The sequence below is a fragment of the Dermacentor silvarum genome, chromosome 9, assembly GCF_013339745.2.
Source record: "Dermacentor silvarum isolate Dsil-2018 chromosome 9, BIME_Dsil_1.4, whole genome shotgun sequence".
Taxonomy (NCBI): Eukaryota; Metazoa; Arthropoda; class Arachnida; order Ixodida; family Ixodidae; genus Dermacentor; species Dermacentor silvarum.
The window spans coordinates 66,414,345-66,436,966 of NC_051162.1; the positions used below are offsets into that span (position 1 = coordinate 66,414,345).

General features: G+C 47.4%; 1 long non-coding RNA gene across 1 annotated transcript in view; it reads left to right on the forward strand.

Moving 5' to 3' along the window:
• LOC125940086 (uncharacterized) overlaps positions 1-22,023 on the forward strand; it is a 31,970-nt gene extending 9,947 nt beyond the window's left edge. The window contains exons 3-4 of the long non-coding RNA XR_007463326.1: positions 13,862-13,893; positions 21,892-22,023. This is a non-coding gene — a long non-coding RNA (uncharacterized LOC125940086). The remainder of the gene's footprint in view (positions 1-13,861; positions 13,894-21,891) is intronic.
• Positions 22,024-22,622: the final 599 nt, after the last annotated feature.

The window sequence follows — 22,622 nt, forward strand, 5'->3', positions numbered from 1 at the left end:
GGAGCTGAAAGCAGAGTGTCCCGCAGGTGCGCGGAAAACCACATATGCGTCTTCGTGTTTGCACCAGCACCTCTACACAATCGTAATGTCAAACTCCTGCAAGTGCAAACTCCACCGAGCAAGACGGCCAGACGGATCTCTGAGATTGGCCAGCTAGCCTAGCGAGTGGTGATCCGTCACCACATTAAAGGGACGGCCGTAGATGTAAGGTCGGAATTTTGCCGTCGCCTACACGATTGCGAGGCATTCTTTCTCTGATGTAGAGTAGCTGGATTCGGCTCGAAAGAGTGTAGGCCTGGCGTAAGCTATGACGTGCTCAACACGGCCCTAATTCCGACGTTCCTGGCATCTTTGTGGACCTCTGTATCTACTTCCTCATCAAAATAGGCAAGTACAGGTGCTGTCTGCATGCGCTGTCGTAGCTGTGCGAAAGCTGTCTCTTGCTTTGTGGTCCAGGCAAAACGTATATCATTTCGGGTGAGTCGCGTGAGCGGTTTGGCTATCTTGGCAAAGTTGGCAATATATGAACGATAGTAAGCGCACAAGCCGAGGAAACGTTACACTGCTCTTTTTTCTGATGGAACAGAAAAAGAGGCGATCGCTGCAGTTTGGTATGGACCGGCCCGAACTCTAGCTGCACTCACGACATCTCCAAGGAACTTCATGTACTTCATAGCTGAAATGACATTTTTGAGGTTTCAGCGTGAGTTCAGCTGAGCGAGTGGCTTCCAGTACCATCCTAAGGCGCTTCAGGTGTTCTTCCTGGACTGCTTGGCTTCTCTCGGACTCGGCGGATCATCAACGGGCCTTAGCGGAGCAAGCGCTCATCCTTACTGCGCCTTAGTACTGGCCTTAAATAGTGTTTCTTCCTCCCCCTCATAGGTGTCAGAGAATAAGACTTCATCATCAAAGTATACAAGGCTGCTGTGCCATTTCAAGCCAGCGAGAACGGTATCCATCATCCTCTGGAAAGTGGCTGGAGCAGAAGAGAGGACGAAAGCAAGAACTCGGAATTCATAAAGGCCGTCTGGTGTTACAAACGGCATCTCCTCTCGGTCTCGCTCATCAACCTCAATCTGCCAATAGCCACTTTTTAAATCAATGGATGAAAAATACTTCGCGTGCCGTAACCTGTTGAGACAGTCATCGACCCCAGGGAGCGGGAAGACATCTTTTTTGTGATGCTGTTTAGCTTCCTGCAATCAACGCAGAAGCGTAGTGTTTCGTCATTCTTCATTAGAGCAACTGGCGATGGCCACGGGCTGCTGGATGGTTGAATGGCTCCATCGTCGAGCATCTCCTTTACTTGCGATTGAATAGCCTCGCGTTCTTTAGCAGAAACACAATAGGGATGTTGTCGGATAGGGCCAGCATCATCCTCGGTAATTGTTCGGGGCTTGGTGAGAGGTGTTTGGCAGACTTGAGACGAAGAGGCGAACCAAGACTGAAATTCCCTTAGAAATTCCCGGTCAAGAAAATTGTCATCAGCATTAATTTCCTCGGATGCGAAGCACTCTGCGACGTCGGCGACAGGACCTGCATAGGCGACGGTAGTGCCGCGGAAAAGATGTCGGTGTTCGTAGTTGAAATTTGTGAGGACTATTTGCGACTGCCCGTCGCGAACACGAACCACGATTTGGGCAGGGCATACACCTTGAAGCAGCAAAAGAGAGACGTTGCTTTTGGTGACCGCGTCCCCGTCTCGGAGGTTTTCGCACGTGACTTCAACTGGAACAGTCGCTCGTGGCGGCAATGTCACGCTGTCGTCAGCAACACGCAGCGCAGGTTTACGACAACTATCGGCGTCGTTCTCTGTGGCACGTGTGTCGAGAAGGTCACACTGCGCTCACGAAGATTTATAATTGCGCTGTACTCGCGAAGAAAGTCCATACCGAAGATGGGTTGACGGGAACATTCTTGGAAGATGAGGAAGTTGACTACAAATGTCGATGCACGAGTTTTAACTCTCGCAGCCCAGCGGAATAACAACGTGGCCTCCAGCTGTGAGAATGCACCTTCCATTACAACGGGTCATACCTTTCATAAGAATCGTTGCCAATTTCCCTCTAATAATTGAATGTTGTGCATCTGTGTCCACCAATGCGCTGACCAGTAGAGAGCCTATAAGCACAGGTATGTCAAGCGAGACTCGGTCGCCAAGTTCAGATGGCGTAACCGGCCATTCTGTGCCACTGCCCTCATACGGGGATGCGACCCATGTGGGGTGTGTTTACCGCAGTCCCACATCTGACTGTAGCGTCACCCGTTCATTATATGACTATCTACAACGTCATGTGTCATGTGGCCGGCTAATCTTAGTGGGCGACTTCAACTTACCCGGTAGTGATTGGAAAGCCATGCACTTTTCATCGAATTTCTCTTAAATAATCAGTGATATGATGTGGAATTTTAACTTGAATCAGGTAGTTACCCAGTCCACACGAACTAAGGGAACTACATCAAATATTCTTGATCTGACATTTCTCAGTCATCACTTTCCACTTGAATACATAGCGTTACAAATTCTGCAACGCATATCGGACCACGAAATAACACATTGCACCGTCCGCACAGAAACCCCTGTTCATGTCGTTGAAAAGTGCAGCACGTTTTATAATTTTTCAAATGCTGATGACGTCAGTATTATCGGCCATATCAGTTTATAATACGCTAGATTTCAAGAGCTTACTATGGACGTTTCTGTTGATATAGACGCTTTGTGGAAAAATACACAGACATTGAATTTTTAAGCCTTCAAAGTTACGTGCCAATCAAAACGAAAAAAACTAAGAAAACAAATCCATGGATAACACGCGAAATAATCCAAGCTAAACGAAAAGTAAAAAGGCTACGCAAAACCCTCAAGCTAAAGCCTAGGCTCGTAAACAGACATACGCTTTACGCATCAATTACAAATATTAAATCAAAAATTAAGGCAGCCAAGGAAAACTATTTTTCTAAAACTCTTCCTAACTTTTTGAAAAGCGCGCCACATCAATTTTGGAATTACCTTAACCCAAAGCACCATGACAGCTCCACCGCTTCCAGTGATAATAGAAACTCCGCAAATTCTTTTAACAGTTATTTTCAGTCAGTATTTAACATCGATGATGGAAAACTTCCGCACGTACTACCAAGTGGCCGAACGCCTATCGAGCCGGTCACAATCACAGAACCAGGCCTGTTAAATCTTTTGTTTGATATTGACACGAAGAAAGCGATTGGACCCGATAACATACCTAATATATTTCTTAAGACATATGCTGAGTGGAATGTTAATATCTATGTCATATCTTTAATAAATCATTAATAACGTGCTCACTTCATGCCGAGTGGAAAACTGCTAAAATCATCCCTCTTGCATAAATCTGGTAGCACATCAGAAGTATCTAATTTCAGGCCCATTTCCCTAGCCTCGACCTTATGCAAACTTCTCGAACACGCAGTACTTAAACACACAAACACATACCTCAAACAGGAATCTATTCTTTCTTCTTATCAACACGGCTTCCGACGCGGTCTCTCAACAGTCACTCAGCTACTAGAACTAACACACGACATATGACAAAGTCTAGATAATAGAAGACAAACAGACTTAATTTTATTGGACTACTTCAAGGCTTTTGATCATGTACCACACAAAAAACTAATTAGGAAGCTTCAGTGTACACTAGGAGAAAGCTCAATTGTTAAATGGATAGAAAACTTTCTGACTGACCGCTTGCAGTTTGTCCATATTCATAACGAAGATTCCACTTTCGCACCTGTTACATCGGGAGTGCCCCAGGGCAGTGTATTGGGCCCTGTTTGATTTCTAATATACATATACAATGTGCCTTCCTGATTACATGTTAACATCCGTCAATTCGCTGACGATTGTATATTATACGGTGAAATTAATTCCGATGGTGACCACCATATACTAAACATTGCCCTAGAATCTGTCTTTTCTTGGTGTCAGGAGTGGCAGATGACCCTAAATGCTCAAAAATCTGTAACACTTACCGTAACTAGAAAAAAAAACAAATATCTGATTTTATTTACGTTATTAACGACACACCTCTCGCACGTGTATTTGAGCATAAATATTTAGACGTAACGTTAAAGCATGATCTTCGATGGGAAACCGACGTTAACATTGTAACTTCAGTGCATTAAAGCGGCTTTTCTTTTTGAGAAGACGCCTTCGTCTCGCACCCACAGATACTAAGCTGTTGGCCTACAAAATGCTTGTTAGACCAGTGCTAGAATACGCCAATATTGTTTGGTTCCCCTACACAAGGGAACTTATAGCAAGAATGGAGGGGGTGCAGAGGAAGTCAGGATGGTTCATATATAATAAATACAAAGTAACGGATTCTCCGACTGAATTACTAAAGAAAGCTTGGTTATTAACACCGCAAAGTCTGGCAAAACTAGCAAGACTAAAGTTTTTGTTTCAATTAATCCATGGTGACATAAACAGTGACACGTCTAGACTAATTTCATACAATCGTTCTAGATCAACACGCAACAGGCACTCTCAAACACTTAATGAATACACTTCCAACTCAAATTGCTTCAAATATTCATATTTCCCTCAAAACATAAGGAAATGAAACCAACTTAGTCCTTGCATTACTAACCCTTCATCTTTAGATAAGTTCCTAACTATGGTGGAAATGGATGTAGAGGCTGAGCAATTTCTGTAATTTTTTAATAACCTGTATCGGGATATTGCGTTTCAATAACCTGATTGCATCATTGCACACCCTACCATGGAACTTGTCGTAATTTGTAGTTTTGTCATGATTTGTCGCATTGCTACTTGTCGCATTGTGACTACTTATCTTCATGTATTGATTACTTCAGCATTTTGCATTGTATAAATGGTTTGATTGTACTTCTTTTGAATGCATATGTATGCCCTCCCTGCTATGATCTCTTGTGAGATTGGCAGTATTGCTAAATAAAAAAATTTATTGCTTACGCGTAGAACCGCCTGTTTTCAGTCAATCTGCGACATTCCGTGCAAGCGTCGATAGAAGGTCTTCCGCACTTTGAGTGCCAGCGACCTCGCCCCCAAAGGCTGCTGCATTCATCTTTCCCGACGGGAGTTCGGCGAACGTCCCAGTGCCGTCGCCCGAAACGATTGCGAATGGGTGAACATCGCCTCGGAGATGATGACCGCGATTGACATCATGTGAAAGTTTTCCGTTGCTGGGCCAGATACTCTTCAATTTCGCTTGGCCTCTGGCCAACCTGAGAACGAGGCCAGTTGATGGACAAACCGCGCAGCCCAAGTTGTCGATACAGACACTCGCGGTAGACGTGATCGGCCTCACTGCAATGGTAGCAGAGGGGTCATCTGTCCGACGAACGCCAGAGATCAGACTTCCGCGGGTGTTCACGGTGACTGTCGACATTCAGGCCAGCGTGCGCTGCGTGAATCGCTCCTGGCGGCGTCGTCTGAATTGGGTCTGCAGGGCGAGAAACAGGCATGGAGTCTCGCAAGCATTCCGCCCACGTACGGGCCTGAATATCTGCGAATGTGCGGGCCGGTGGGCACCACGTTAGGCATCAGTGGGTATCAGTGGCTGTGCAGTGCTGGCTCAACCTCATTGCGGATTGCACTCGCGATGGAGCAGAAAACAGGCTGTCTCACTCTGTAGAGCTTCTCCATTTCTTTGCAGATGACAGAGCGAACAATTTCGCGAACCAATTCGGTGCTACTGCTGCCGCAGGTGGCGCACGATTCGGGAGCGGATGCGGCATTCACCTGCCTATCGAAGAGGACAAACCGCTGATGAAGGGTTTTCTCCATCGCCACAGCTTCATTGAGGAACTCGGCCACAATTTTTGGAGGGCTTCGCACTAAACCAGGAAAACGTTGCTCATTCACACCACGCATCAGGTGGCGTAAGTTTCTGTCCTCTGAAAAGTCGAGTCATATCCTCGACGTACTACTCTATTTTGGAACCACTTGCGGGCGGCATCCTTTAAGCTGCAGTATACGTTCCGTAGTTTTGTGCCATCATCCTAGCAGTTGAACGCAGCGACACGTGCTAACTCACTCAGCCAGCCATCCAGGTCCTCATATATATCTCCGTGAAAGGCAGGGGGCGACAGCGGGTTCTGGAGTCGTCGGAACTTCCGTGGTGATTTGAGACTACGACGCCATAGTAGATGTCTTGGTGTCTCTGGTAGTAAGCCTCGTTATCGACGACTTGCTCTGTGAAATGGGGTGCTCGCGGGCGTAGGAATCGTGTTCCCGCTGCCGGACGGGGTCTTGTGCATGGGATGCGTCGTCGTCGTTGTACCCAGTTCATCCACTAGTTTTGTCACGCGGTTGGCCAACAATGTGGACAAGATTACAAGGTGGTTTTGTCCTGCCTCAGAACCGATCAGTCCGATCCTCTACTTTCTCGTCTTCTCCGTGCACTTCGTCCCAAAAACGCTAGGTGGCAATATATATGTGACGTGAGCAGGACGTTACGGGCAGAGAGAACACGGTCGCTCGAACACTGCCTTTTTCTTCTTCTTCCTTGCCTTCTATCAACTGTCTTTTTGTACACCATTACATGTTTCCCCTCCCCCAAGAGAGCGAGCAACAAATAGTCAATGAGGGAACAACAAGAGACTGATAAATGAAAACGAAAAATGTGCAGTTAGTCCAATGTCCCATGAAGTTCTTGAACCTCATCAACTTCATAGAAAAGTGCAGCTGTCCGATGACGTATAGTATAGCTCTGGTGGGCGAGGCTGCCTGAAGCGTTCCGGGTGACATATGGGCGCCCCGCACATGAATATAGCTAGTGTCCTAGCTTGTGCCCTGGTCCCAAATGAAAAAGGTTGGGACACCATGTAACATCGGGCGAAGGGCTTCTTGTTGACATCTTTAGGGACCGAATGGTATTTGGTGTGGCCTGTACTTGTTCAATGGCTGTGATATATCATGTGCTGCTGGCCCCGTCCACTTGTCGAAACTGGTAGACATGTGCTGCCTCTCGTTTGAAGGTCCGTTGGATGAGCTGGCTGGAAAATGGTCTGTGTCCTTTCCGTCGTATTGTGTGACGTCGCTGTGGAGGTTGTTCTCGAACACGCAGTACTTAAACACACAAACACATACCTCAAACAGGAATCTATTCTTTCTTCTTATCAACACGGCTTCCGACGCGGTCTCTCAACAGTCACTCAGCTACTAGAACTAACACACGACATATGACAAAGTCTAGATAATAGAAGACAAACAGACTTAATTTTATTGGACTACTTCAAGGCTTTTGATCATGTACCACACAAAAAACTAATTAGGAAGCTTCAGTGTACACTAGGAGAAAGCTCAATTGTTAAATGGATAGAAAACTTTCTGACTGACCGCTTGCAGTTTGTCCATATTCATAACGAAGATTCCACTTTCGCACCTGTTACATCGGGAGTGCCCCAGGGCAGTGTATTGGGCCCTGTTTGATTTCTAATATACATATACAATGTGCCTTCCTGATTACATGTTAACATCCGTCAATTCGCTGACGATTGTATATTATACGGTGAAATTAATTCCGATGGTGACCACCATATACTAAACATTGCCCTAGAATCTGTCTTTTCTTGGTGTCAGGAGTGGCAGATGACCCTAAATGCTCAAAAATCTGTAACACTTACCGTAACTAGAAAAAAAACAAATATCTGATTTTATTTACGTTATTAACGACACACCTCTCGCACGTGTATTTGAGCATAAATATTTAGACGTAACGTTAAAGCATGATCTTCGATGGGAAACCGACGTTAACATTGTAACTTCAGTGCATTAAAGCGGCTTTTCTTTTTGAGAAGACGCCTTCGTCTCGCACCCACAGATACTAAGCTGTTGGCCTACAAAATGCTTGTTAGACCAGTGCTAGAATACGCCAATATTGTTTGGTTCCCCTACACAAGGGAACTTATAGCAAGAATGGAGGGGGTGCAGAGGAAGTCAGGATGGTTCATATATAATAAATACAAAGTAACGGATTCTCCGACTGAATTACTAAAGAAAGCTTGGTTATTAACACCGCAAAGTCTGGCAAAACTAGCAAGACTAAAGTTTTTGTTTCAATTAATCCATGGTGACATAAACAGTGACACGTCTAGACTAATTTCATACAATCGTTCTAGATCAACACGCAACAGGCACTCTCAAACACTTAATGAATACACTTCCAACTCAAATTGCTTCAAATATTCATATTTCCCTCAAAACATAAGGAAATGAAACCAACTTAGTCCTTGCATTACTAACCCTTCATCTTTAGATAAGTTCCTAACTATGGTGGAAATGGATGTAGAGGCTGAGCAATTTCTGTAATTTTTTAATAACCTGTATCGGGATATTGCGTTTCAATAACCTGATTGCATCATTGCACACCCTACCATGGAACTTGTCGTAATTTGTAGTTTTGTCATGATTTGTCGCATTGCTACTTGTCGCATTGTGACTACTTATCTTCATGTATTGATTACTTCAGCATTTTGCATTGTATAAATGGTTTGATTGTACTTCTTTTGAATGCATATGTATGCCCTCCCTGCTATGATCTCTTGTGAGATTGGCAGTATTGCTAAATAAAAAAATTTATTGCTTACGCGTAGAACCGCCTGTTTTCAGTCAATCTGCGACATTCCGTGCAAGCGTCGATAGAAGGTCTTCCGCACTTTGAGTGCCAGCGACCTCGCCCCCAAAGGCTGCTGCATTCATCTTTCCCGACGGGAGTTCGGCGAACGTCCCAGTGCCGTCGCCCGAAACGATTGCGAATGGGTGAACATCGCCTCGGAGATGATGACCGCGATTGACATCATGTGAAAGTTTTCCGTTGCTGGGCCAGATACTCTTCAATTTCGCTTGGCCTCTGGCCAACCTGAGAACGAGGCCAGTTGATGGACAAACCGCGCAGCCCAAGTTGTCGATACAGACACTCGCGGTAGACGTGATCGGCCTCACTGCAATGGTAGCAGAGGGGTCATCTGTCCGACGAACGCCAGAGATCAGACTTCCGCGGGTGTTCACGGTGACTGTCGACATTCAGGCCAGCGTGCGCTGCGTGAATCGCTCCTGGCGGCGTCGTCTGAATTGGGTCTGCAGGGCGAGAAACAGGCATGGAGTCTCGCAAGCATTCCGCCCACGTACGGGCCTGAATATCTGCGAATGTGCGGGCCGGTGGGCACCACGTTAGGCATCAGTGGGTATCAGTGGCTGTGCAGTGCTGGCTCAACCTCATTGCGGATTGCACTCGCGATGGAGCAGAAAACAGGCTGTCTCACTCTGTAGAGCTTCTCCATTTCTTTGCAGATGACAGAGCGAACAATTTCGCGAACCAATTCGGTGCTACTGCTGCCGCAGGTGGCGCACGATTCGGGAGCGGATGCGGCATTCACCTGCCTATCGAAGAGGACAAACCGCTGATGAAGGGTTTTCTCCATCGCCACAGCTTCATTGAGGAACTCGGCCACAATTTTTGGAGGGCTTCGCACTAAACCAGGAAAACGTTGCTCATTCACACCACGCATCAGGTGGCGTAAGTTTCTGTCCTCTGAAAAGTCGAGTCATATCCTCGACGTACTACATGGTCAGGACCTCATTGAGCACCTGAACGCGGGATTTTGGTTCACGTTCAGCGCGTTCGTGGCGTTCGGTGTTCCTGTAGCACTTCAGAAGGTGATGTAGGAATTCACGCGGGATGTTAACACGTCTTCTCTATTTTGGAACCACTTGCGGGCGGCATCCTTTAAGCTGCAGTATACGTTCCGTAGTTTTGTGCCATCATCCTAGCAGTTGAACGCAGCGACACGTGCTAACTCACTCAGCCAGCCATCCAGGTCCTCATATATATCTCCGTGAAAGGCAGGGGGCGACAGCGGGTTCTGGAGTCGTCGGAACTTCCGTGGTGATTTGAGACTACGACGCCATAGTAGATGTCTTGGTGTCTCTGGTAGTAAGCCTCGTTATCGACGACTTGCTCTGTGAAATGGGGTGCTCGCGGGCGTAGGAATCGTGTTCCCGCTGCCGGACGGGGTCTTGTGCATGGGATGCGTCGTCGTCGTTGTACCCAGTTCATCCACTAGTTTTGTCACGCGGTTGGCCAACAATGTGGACAAGATTACAAGGTGGTTTTGTCCTGCCTCAGAACCGATCAGTCCGATCCTCTACTTTCTCGTCTTCTCCGTGCACTTCGTCCCAAAAACGCTAGGTGGCAATATATATGTGACGTGAGCAGGACGTTACGGGCAGAGAGAACACGGTCGCTCGAACACTGGCTTTTTCTTCTTCTTCCTTGCCTTCTATCAACTGTCTTTTTGTACACCATTACATGTTTCCCCTCCCCCAAGAGAGCGAGCAACAAATAGTCAATGAGGGAACAACAAGAGACTGATAAATGAAAACGAAAAATGTGCAGTTAGTCCAATGTCCCATGAAGTTCTTGAACCTCATCAACTTCATAGAAAAGTGCAGCTGTCCGATGACGTATAGTATAGCTCTGGTGGGCGAGGCTGCCTGAAGCGTTCCGGGTGACATATGGGCGCCCCGCACATGAATATAGCTAGTGTCCTAGCTTGTGCCCTGGTCCCAAATGAAAAAGGTTGGGACACCATGTAACATCGGGCGAAGGGCTTCTTGTTGACATCTTTAGGGACCGAATGGTATTTGGTGTGGCCTGTACTTGTTCAATGGCTGTGATATATCATGTGCTGCTGGCCCCGTCCACTTGTCGAAACTGGTAGACATGTGCTGCCTCTCGTTTGAAGGTCCGTTGGATGAGCTGGCTGGAAAATGGTCTGTGTCCTTTCCGTCGTATTGTGTGACGTCGCTGTGGAGGTTGTTCGGGTAGGCCAAGACGTGATCGCGGCCAAAGACCTCTTCGGCGACGCTTCTTTCTAGTAAAACGTCGTATTCGGTGAGTTCGCCTTGAGCAGAGTGGGCTTGCTCGTTGACGCGATTCTTGGTGTCGCATCTGTACTTTCGGTAACGCTCTTTGTCGTCCTCTATTTCGATGCTGTCGTTGAGGTCGCTGAAGTTGTTCATCTTTGTGATTTCTTGCGACAGTTGTTGAGGTAGCGTATCTATCGGAATATGCCTTTGATTGCTTGCGCAAATCCACGTAGAGATGAATGTGTTGCTTGTACACTGCTCGTGTTTGTGAGACTTGTCTACTGGCGAGTGGAGTGTGCGAGGCTTCTCAGAAGGCTCTTCTGACGCTGCTGCGATGACGTGATGAATGGGTGCTCTTGTAATATGACAGAGTGTGACACTTAGCGTTTGCGACGCTTCTGCAGCGGCAGCGGTTCCATGGGGTGTCGTACATGGAAGAAAGTTTCTGTGTTGCAATGTGATTTCGTCTCCTAATGTGCATGGCTCATCCGTAGCTGATGAAACTGCACGGCCAACCTTGTGGAAAGAGCCCATGCAGTTGATGGTTTTCTTTTCACGTATTGTTGGATAGCAAGACGGATTCGTTTCAGGAGAATAAATAATACTTGTGCTTGAGATGCGCCGTTGTCTGACAGCCGTGGAAGGGTCCCACGAGGTGAAACCCGGTGGTGGTCCGCGCGTACAAGACAAGGGTGTGAACGCGTCGTATGGTTCAGTGGCCTGATTCCTGCGGCGTGTCGAAAGCGTAGATGATGAAGATGGCTTTGCGGTAGTCATCGTCATGCTAGGTATGCGTTTGTGCGTCGTCTTCTCTGGAGAATCATGACATGAGAAACTAATCGACGATATCCTCCCACGAGGCCTAGTTCGGCACTGATTATGATCATTACGTGGAGACTGTGTGTGACTGCGGTGACCCATTCGAAATGTCTCTAGCTGCTAGATAACTGAGGGATCTGCAACGTATACTTTAGATCGATGGATCATTTCTCGGTTGGTTTTCGTCCCCGATTCGTTGTTTTCGAAGATGTGAGTAAGGTAAAAATTGGAGGACGCTTAAGCGTCGTCTTTAAGAGTGGAACGCGATAGCGTCATCGGGACCCGTTCGCATCGCATTTTTCTTTGAGTCGATTTCACTGCAACACAGGACGTAGGAGAGCCAGCTTAGAAAGACCACGCTTACATCGACCCCCTCAAAGTCGGCGTCCCTTTTAAACAGAAATGTATTGCTGGGAAGACGTTTTTTCAGGGGCAATATAAGTCGACATATATTAAAATGTGAAGGCCCTAGGACCTTTTTTATTATTTTATTAGCTGTTTGCTGTTGCCACAATCGCGCACCTGTCCAAAACGCATTAGGCAGGCCAAGTCCCAATTTGACCTGCCGAGGATGCGAGTGCCATCTGGATAAGATTTTCGCAAGTTGCATACCCGAGCGCGCCCCTGTTGGCATGGAAATGCTGGCAAAAGGGGTTTGTGTTTGAGTTTCCTCGTAACAGAATTATGTTTTCTCGTACATTCAAATAACAGTACGACACCACCATGTCTGTAGGTTGAGAGAGATATATAAAACTTTATTGTGTCCATGATGGGGTCTGGGGGCGGCGGGGGTTGGGAGACTAACCCCCAGGCCTCACCCTGCTCAGACGGCGTCCAGCCCTTGCTTTCTGGCGGCGTCTTCGGCCATCCGGACGGCCCAGAGCTGCTCTTCTGGGTCCAAGCTGAGCAGCAAAGTCTCCCACTGCTCGGCCGTAGTTATGCGTGTAGTGTTAGTGGGGTGGGTGTTGGTAGGTGTGATGCTGGTGGGTGAGATGATGTGATCGAGGTCAGTGCGGGCCTCGAAGGCTTTGCAGAGTGGGGAGTATGCATCGGGGTAAATTCGGTGGTATAGCACGGGGTTTGGGAAAGTTCGCGTCTGAAGTAGTCGCCAAGTGGTTGATTGTGATTTATTCAGTGTTTTGTGTGCTGGTGGGTAGCGTAATCGCTCTCTGCAGTAGTGGAGGAGGACTTCTTTGAATGTGACCATGTGGTCACGCGCGTGACCGCGGGGCAGCACTAAGGGCTTGTCAGGATCGGAAGACGCAGGAGACGGATGATGCGCCTGGTGTGCGAGAGCTCGGGCGACATCGTGGGTGGCTTCGTTTCCAGCCAGACCCGAATGACCAGGGGCCCAGATGATCTGTACGCGGCGTTGCCTTGAGACGGGAGTGCAGGAGAGTATTTTCTGTGCTTGGGGTGCTATGAGACCTCTTGTGTAGTTGCGGATGGCCGTTTTTGAATCGCTGATGGTGTAGTGTGCATTGGTAGAGGCATAGGCCAAGGCGATGACCATTTCCTCTCCTTCTTCGGGTTGAGTGGCGAGTATTGATGCGGCCGCGGCGAGGCGGTACTGCGAGCCCGCGACTACGGCGACCGCCATGGCGTTCTGGGAGGGGGGGGGCTATACCGCGGTGTCCACGTAGGCTACGTCTGCGGCTTGGTTGAGGATAATTCGTAGTCGATCCATTTTTCTGAAGGATTTCACTGTGAGAAATTCAATTTTTGTTCACTAACACCTTGCGACGCGCAGAGGTACGAGATTCTTGTCAATCTTCACTTTGGAGAGACGCTTGCAGGCTTGATGTCTTCAATATCAAGACAGCAAACGTTTGTGCAAGAAGATGCCTATTTAGAACCCTCCTACCGAATGGCAAAAATATGAATTAATGATTGCTGAATGTCAATCTTTGCTTATTCCGGTAAATTATTTATTACATGGTATTTGAAAAATGTACTTCAACATGCATGATCCCCTGCGCCTCAACCTGTGCCAGAACTACCAACAGTCATCGCTAACAACAATTTTAAACAATGCTTGGTCCAAAAAAGTAGTATCCTCCTTGCTCGTGCTTATGTCTCGCTCAATATTTTGTTCCGTTGGAGCAACGTACATCTTTAATTTATTAAAATTATTGTATTTTACTTTACTTTCAGGCACTGGTTCTTTAACCGTAAAAGTAAGAAATGTAAGTAACACTCTTGCAAATTGTTGTGTGACGTAGGCTGGAAAGTAGCAGCCGTAACAGCGCAGTTGGCTTATCTTCTTCCCTATAGTGAAGTCATTTTGAGGACTAAAATGTAAAATGTGTGAACAACCATTTTATATAGATCAGGATGTGCGGCATACGTCCTATACCCAGGCGCGGATCCAGAAGGGATGTCCGGATGTCCTGACCCCCCCCCCTCAGATTTCTACATGGCCCCTCGCTGACAGGATGATGACCCTGTCGCGAAAAATATGGCCACCAGCATTCTTCAAAAGTATTTTTCGCCAGTACGAATGGCAGCAGCCAAGTAGAAGTAAAGCAAGTTCGCTCACAAGCTTAGCTGTTTGCCATAGGGGTTTGGTGTCGCGAAGTAGCCGTGGTTATTTTTTCTCATGAACACCTTGGTTCTTCTGGCGCCGCTGTGCCTTACTCGTCCCGTCGGCGGCGTCGACCGAACGAGGGGACGTCCCCGTTGTCAAGCGCGTCGATGTCCGCGCGAGCGCCTTCGCGCCTTAATAACTTAGTCCCCCTCGGGGTGTCATCGGATGCCTCTAAGGCTCATTCACACTAGGTAGATACGACACCGATTTTGGTCCGCTGACTGTTGGTGACAGCGTATTCTTTGCTTTAAATCATTGGTCTGAGCGTTTTCCTTCCTGTAAACTGCTGTTGCCAACAGCGGCAGACCAAAATCGGCGTCGTGTCGGACTAGTGTGAATGACTCTTTACCGTTACCTGGAACAGCCAGGGGTGCGGGGTAGCGCGTTCACGCTGGAGAAAAAAAAGTTGCAGTTTCACCCGAAAGGCGAAGCATCGATTGCGATAGCAATTAGTGGACATCTTAACTCAGTACGGATAGTAGTTTTATCGGCCGTGTAAACTAGTAAACATAGCCACACTAAATTAACAAGCATGGTGTCACGTGAGCACAAGCAAACATGAACACATCTCATTCGATGACCACGGAAAGTCGCTGTCAAAACACTGGAGTGAGTCAACGCAGCAGCAGCAGCAGCGAGCGAATTGAGCTTCGTGCCAGCGCCCGCATCAACGCGATTTTAGCCGCGAAAACACAGGGAGGGCGGACTCTGACCCCGCGCGGCCGCAGCAAAGCGCGGCTCCTCGACCTCCCTACCCAGCCTCCGGAGCTTTGTGAATGACTGGAAGACTGCGCGCTTCCATCCCACTTCACGCCCTTGGGTGCGCGAGCCGCGATTGCCGACTCACTGCCGCATGCTTCCAGTCGCAAATATAGCGCACGGCGCACGGCGACGATTTTATCGTCCGTGGACTTAATACGGAACCTCACGGCGACGGCGATGCCAACCGCAGACATTTGCCTAGAGTGTCCATATAATTGCTATCGCAATAAAGAAAGCTAATACAGAAAACGTGAAAACAGAACGTGAATACAGAAAACGCGAACGCAGAGAGCTCAAGCGGGACTGTCCAAAAGCAGAGAATGCGCCGAAGGATCATGAGTCCGAGGAAGATGGTCACCGTCTGCTCACGCCGCACTTCAGGAGGAATAGAGAGCCGACATGCAACGCGCTGCATGTAGGCTCCCTAAGGAGGAACGTCTTGCCGCGCCTCCTCTCGCGGCAACATGCAACACATTAGACCGCACCCTCCTCTGATCCTATTACACCTTCAAGTACACTGTAGCCGTACCAAGCAGAGGAGTGCAGAGCCGGACCAAGCTGAGACCACGCCGTATTTCTTTGAGTTTTATGTTATCTCCTGTCAGAGTGCCCCAGTGTGCAGTCCGATCTTGATCACCTTCAACAGTAAATAGATCAACTTAATATGTCCCCCTGTCCTTAGGAGTCCGTCTGTCTGCCTTTCAATGCCGGAAATCGACTGCGCGGAATTGGCCCTACAATGTCACAGAACAAGATATCGACATTTATAAGGCGAAAGCCTTAAATCTCTATGTTTCAATGTCGCTGTGAGGTACAGAAAAAGTCAGCGAGCTCGCCAAGGGCTTTCTACTACTCACGCGTTCGTCGTCCTCTACAGCTGGCTCCGACGCCGCTCATCAGGCCAGTAAAGGAAAGTGAAACAGCTGCGATGGGGAGGAGGAGGGAAATCTCAGCGGTGGCGTGGGAGGGCGTTGACAGAAAGGGCAACGGTGGCGCTAGGGAGGAGGAGGGAAATGTCAGCAACAGCGCAATAGGGGCGTTGCGGGTAACCGCGGTGGCAGCGCTGGGGGGCAGGATGGAATAAATCCCATTGATCTTGAAAATAGCGACACTTTCCTCCGCGCGCGAGCTTTCCTTCTGAATTCTCTACGAATTTCTCCCCTCCCCGGGCCGGCGCGGTGCGCACGGCACGGTGAACCGTCCTTTGGCTCGCTGTGTGTCTGAAAAACTTTATTGAAAGTACACGGAGGTAGCTTGAGGTGGCCCGGAGGGGGCCACCTCTCACACTCACAAGGTGGGCTCCTCATTACAGGAGCCCATTGGCGGCCGCCGCGGCTTGTGCTCGGTCGACCAGGGCCTTCTGGCTCGCCAGGGCGGAGCAGCCGAGCAGGGCTGCCTCCACGTTCTCCCGGGTGGGGTTTGGTTTTGGGGTGAGGTTCGGGGTTGATTGGCATGCCCACACCATGTGGAAGATGTCCAAAGACTTCCCCGCACTTCTCCGTTTATTCGGCCTTTTGAAGCGTTGTATGCGAATTTAACCCTTGTGAAACGGTCATGACGAAAGTACGCTTCCCATACAACGTCGTGACGTTTTCTTTTCTTTTTTTTTTTTTTTTGAGGACGCTTCGATAAATACAAGCGGAAGCGCTCCAAAAAAGTCAGCACCAAGCAGTGGCTGAGCGGTTTGCCTCTACATCGCCACTTGTGTTGTCCGTAACGCGGAGGTGTATTGAGCGCATATAATATAAACAGCGTAGAGTAAAAACGAGAATTTGGTGCATAATCCTGGCTCCTAAAAGGCTCAGAGAAGGTAACCAAGAAGAAATTTGACAGTTTACTTAAAGTGAATTCGCCAAAATGAGTGGGCCAAAACCTTTGTACCAATGCCACTGTGCAAAATACGTGCTGTGTTTGTGAAACAGACAACATAGAACTTTGCACACGCACCTGTATTCCGTCACTATAAAACGACGAGAAATTGCATTCCATCACCTCTCGTAGTACCCAAGTCTCTCTCAAAAAAAAAAGCTGATTGCTCACACGTACACTTCTAATACTATGACACTTGATAACTAACTTACAGACTTCAAGATGTCAAGTTTATCAGAATTGAGGGAGATTATCAGCCGCGCGTTGCTTGTACTTTATGAGCATCCGCGAATAAAACATGCCAGGTACGTAACTTCGCCTCCGTGCGTATGGCTCTTTACTTCACAGCGGCTGCCAAGATATTATGGAGCGGTTGTTAATTGATTTATTTTACTTATTCGCAGTTTTTCGCGCTTTTTCGGACGATGAAAATCGCTACCAGTATTTCATATCTGACGGCACTGAACTACCGAATGATCTAGGCGGCGCCGAAGGTTGCGGACCGGACCGATGGGCGGTTAGAAAAAAAGTACCACGTTAAGTACGAAGTATTTCTCCTTGCGCGCACACACAGACACGCGCACGCGTACACATATACCCACACACGCACACACAGACATTCACATACATGCACACGCGCACACACATACACCCACCCACACATACATACACGCACGCACACACAGTTACAAAATAGGAGTTACAGGGATTAACTTACAAATTTCATACCTTTGAAAACTAACGCACGCGCGAGAACACAAAAAACTTTGTCACTGCACGAAGAGTCAACAAAAAAGTTAAGCGACTCACTTGGAAAAAAAAACTATATGCACAGTTATGGGTGCTCTGTATTGAACTGAACGAAGAGTCCGGCCATGCAAAGAGCATTAAAATCTCCATGCAACTTCACCTACAAATATAAGGAAAGCTGTAAGATTCACGTCGCAAAGAACGACGTGCTTAGAAGGCGCGAAATCCTTTCTCCCGATGGTATGAAGCCACGGAATCGGCCAACGACATACCGTTCCCCTCGGGAAATAGAAAATAATGCTAGCCCTTTCTCTGACCTGCTGCTGCGTCGACGAGGGTGTTGCGACGTAGATCAAAGAGTGCCGCTACTTTCCAACATCAAGGGGTTTTAGGATGGAAATGCCAGCGGCGGCGCCCGTAGAACGTTCCGGAAACGGCGGCAGCACGTTTGCAGCGCGCATAGTGGTGTGCGAATATGTTATCTGTAGGTCGAGGTCTACCTCTTGTTCCCTGTACACTTTCTGTACAAGGATACAAGTAGATGTATCTCGCTGAAATGTGTTGTACCCTGAAATTTTAGCTGAGGCCCGGTTTCCTGCAGAGCCGCGATGGTTGTTAGAAATTGCGATTCTTCTAAGTTGAGACGAAAATATGCCCGCTTAGCAGGATTCTTGAAGCCCCTACAGTTCTACTGTACTATTGACAGTGATTCCTGTCTTGATATAAGTCGCCTTTGTCTAGTTCCCTGCACTATGATTAGCACTAATAGAAAGCTGATTGGCTCACCACTGCTAGAAGGGCAGTAACGAGTGGGACGGCTTCGGTATCATCCTCATGAAAAATTGGGGGATGCCGAAGCTTCGTCTTTAGAGTAGAAAGCGATAGCGTTATCGGGGCCCGTTCGCATATGGTAAGTAGGCTTCATGCTCTGCCACACTGAACGTGGAATGCCAGCTTACAAAGACCAAGCTTACACCAATCCCATAAAGTCGGCTTCAGTTTTAAACAGAAATGCAATGCTGGAAAAACGTTTTTCCAAGAGTAATATAAGTGGGCTTGTAATAAAATGTGAAGGCGTAGCACATTTCTTTTTATTATTTTAATAATTGTAGGCTATTGCCCCAACGCGCGCGCGTGTCCAAAACGAATTAGCAGGCCAAGTCCCAATTTTACCTTCCTACGATGCGAGCGCCATCTGGATATCATTTTCGCAAGTACCCGAACGCGCGGCTATAGGTCTTGTAGAAATACTGAAGGGGTTTGTGTTTGAGTTCTCTCGTAGCAAAATTAGGATTTCTCGCACATTCAAACTACAATACGACGCCGATTGGTGAACAATCCCACGGCGAATCCGACGCCGCACGGTGAAGTTGTACTTTATCATTTTTGACGGATTTAACTGTGAGAAATTCAATTATTGTTCGCCAAAACCTTGCACCATGTGGAGGGCCTGCGCGCTCGAGGTGGTTGGGGTGGTTGGGAATGATTTTCTCTGCCACCCGCCCACATCGCACGCCGACGCCGGTTGCCAACGTCGGATTTTCTGTGACACAGGGCCCTTAACGCCTTCGCGTTAAATTGTGGGAAATTTTGGAAGGGTAGCCCACCTCATTTACGGGTCCATCCCTCCTAAACAATTTGGGACTAATCTGAATCCAGGACTTTATGTTTTGGGTCACCGCAGCGGTGATTTGCTGAGTAAGCGTAGTCACCAGCTGTTGCATTTGTGCCTGCATGATCTGAGCGCTCATTGTTGGCAGCGGTGCCATATGGTCGGCGACACGTTTTTTGAAAGTCGTCATGCGGCTTTCCAAGTTACTCATCAGGGGACCATACGTCACCAGTCCCATGCCTGAGCACAATGAGGCCGTTTCGTCACGGCTATCCACAGTTCCTGGAAAAGGCGGCTCTGCCCTAACCTGTTGGAGTGCAATAACTTGCTTAGCAGCGCCACACCATAATCGCTAAGCCACCACGGCAGGTGTCGCTTAACGTGATACATTCAAAAACCACCGAAAAAAATTGGAGGTCGCTTAAGCTTCGCCTTTAGGAGTGGTTGAACGCGATAGCGTTATCGGGCCCCGTTCGCATCGCATTTTTCTATCAGTGGGCTCCACTGTAACAGAGAACATGGGAAAGACAGCTTACAAAGACCAAGCTTACACCGATCCCCTTAAAGTCGGCTTCACTTTTAAACAGAAATGCTATGCTGGGAAGACGTTTTTCCAGGGGAAATGTAAGTCGTCTTATATTAAAACGTGAAGGTCCTAGCACCTTTTTTTATCATTTTATTAATTGTTTGCTATTGCCCCGACGCGCACGCGTGTCCAAAACGCATTAGGCTGGCAAAGTCCCAATTTGACCTGCCGAGGATGCGGGCGCCATGTGTATAGCATTTTCGCAACTAAACTACCCGAGCGCGCCGTGTTGGTATACGTAGAAATGCTGGAAACAGGGGTTTGTGTTTGAGTTTCCTAGTAACAGAATTGTGTTTTCTCGTACATTCAAATTACCATTCGACGCCACCATGCCTGTAGGTTGTAGTTAAGTAGTACTTTACCATTTTTCTGGCGAATTTTACTGTGAGAAATTCAAATTTTGTTCTCGAAAACCCTGCACCACGTGGAGGGCCTGCGTGGTCGGGGTGGTTCGGGATGATTTTCTCCTTCGCTAACACCTTGCGCCAGGCGGAGGGCCTGCGCGGTCGGGTGGTTGAGGATGATTTTCTCCGCCACGGATGCGGGGATCCATGCTGACGCCGACGCCGGATTTTCTGTGAGACGGGACCCTCAACGCTATCTCGTTAATACATTGGACGTACTTCCACCAAAACGCTGCCGGATCCGTATAACGTACCTGTAAAAGAAGTCGAAGGTAGACGTCGGACGTACCTTAGACCGTTTAGTATTCAATGTGCCGAAATTTATGAAAAGTGAAACGAAATAAATACAAAGTAGCGAAGACATAGGCGTGCATAGGCACAGAGAAATGAGTATGTAAATACCACAACCCAGAACTATAATAGCAGGAGACATTGAGGTCTTTATCATGTCACAATCACCGTTCATACGTGTGACATCCCAAAAAGATTAGCTCTTCTTTCTGGTAGGGCGATGCATCACTTTTGCGCGTATCTGCTGCATGTATTATAATCTGGATACGATCGTCCCCGTGTGTGTGAATATATGAGGTTCGTTATGGAGCAGTCACACGTGCAGGGATGCTGGGCCGAAAAATTTGCTGTTGCGAAACTTGCGTCCATGATGACTCAAGCACTCATTAGTGCATCTACCAGTCAGGTATTGACAAACACAGGGACGATCGAACGTGAAATTTATCTGAAGCAGAACAAATGGCGCTTAAAAACACTCAAGTTTGGGGGAAGTCATACTACGGATGTTGATTTTGACGCTATATACAATTCCCTATTTGTATCTAGCTTTTACAACTTTTTTGGTTTTTTTTTATTCACTTGTCTATGGTTTAATATGGCTTCAGTCGTTTTCTGAATATGTTTTTTGTGCCGCACCTTTGTATTAATTTCGTCGAAATAGATAAAAATCTCAGTTGGAAGCCCACACTAGTTCTTTTCCTATGTACGTCCTCGTTTCCTCTGTTTCCTCCGTTTCCTCTAACTCATGATAATGGATCGCAAACTAGCTAATTGCGATCCTGTTTGCTGATTACTAGCTTATTTATCGGACCGAAATCTAGTTGTCATATGCGTAATGCGAAGCATTACGTACATTTTACTACGTAGGCGTTGTTTGTCGTTGTGATACCCAATCCCCCAAGATGACATCATACAGGCTCATTGAAGAACTACGTAGTATACCCAGTGCCACATACCAAATGGCAGGTACCCATTAGCCCCACAGCACAAATTTATTGACACATGGCGAATAGCCCTAGTATCAGACACCCCGTGGCAATTACTCATGTTGTCAATAGAGCTTCACTGAAGCATGGTACATACGCAGTAACAATTATCTAATGAACCCAGCAGCACACACTGAGTAGCGCATACTCAGTGACACATACGACACATACCAAATGGCCCTGGGGCATATACCGAGAGGCCCGACTGGCACACACCCAGGGGCCCCAGTGCAGGTCTGACTTGACAAGGTGGCTGATTGGGCTAGTTGATAACCCATTCAGAATGTGAACTGCAAAAAGCCAGCACGGACAGTTGTTTTCTGTTTCTCTTATACAGATGGTAAGTCAATCGGAGCCAGTTGTGCTACTGTGGGGAAGCCATCAACCTTCAAGTTTAAAGGATCGTGTTTGCTGGAAGTCTACGTATTTTGGCTCAGCGGACCGTGGCGGAGTCCGAGTTACAGTCCACAGTAAGTGGAATGAAAACGTGAGTATTCGCACATGAAGAATATCCAAAGTTACATTTTGTAATTGTAGAGTCTTATGATACCACGAAATATTGAGCGAATCAAATATATATTGGTTATTTCTGGTACAACTTTCAATACATTCTTCTTTCACTTGCTTCTTTTCTCGTAAAATGTTTTTCAGTTTGGTCAGCATAGGGGGTCGCTTATCAAAACTATGTAATCAACACATTTAATTATACTATTGCGTGTATTGTTGTAGCCATACTACCCATGCGCCCTACTTTGCTATTGATGTGCAAAAGAAAAAAGCTGGGACACAAGTATGCCTGAGACGCGGCACAGATGCCACCGTTTTTTTGCCGCGCATTATTCAATCGTAGCTAAATTTATGCTCTAGCTCAGCGTTCAGAGAGGCTTAACTTGGCGTACGTTTGTCCATCCTAGCGGGGGTGGTCGCGTTTGAGATACCTTGGTGTGCCACAGTATAAACCGTGGTATAAACGGTACAGTTTATACCCCTTTTCATTTATATTAAATTGGTTCAAACCTGTCATACCTTTGGTATGACAGGTTTAAACCAATTTAATATAAATGACTT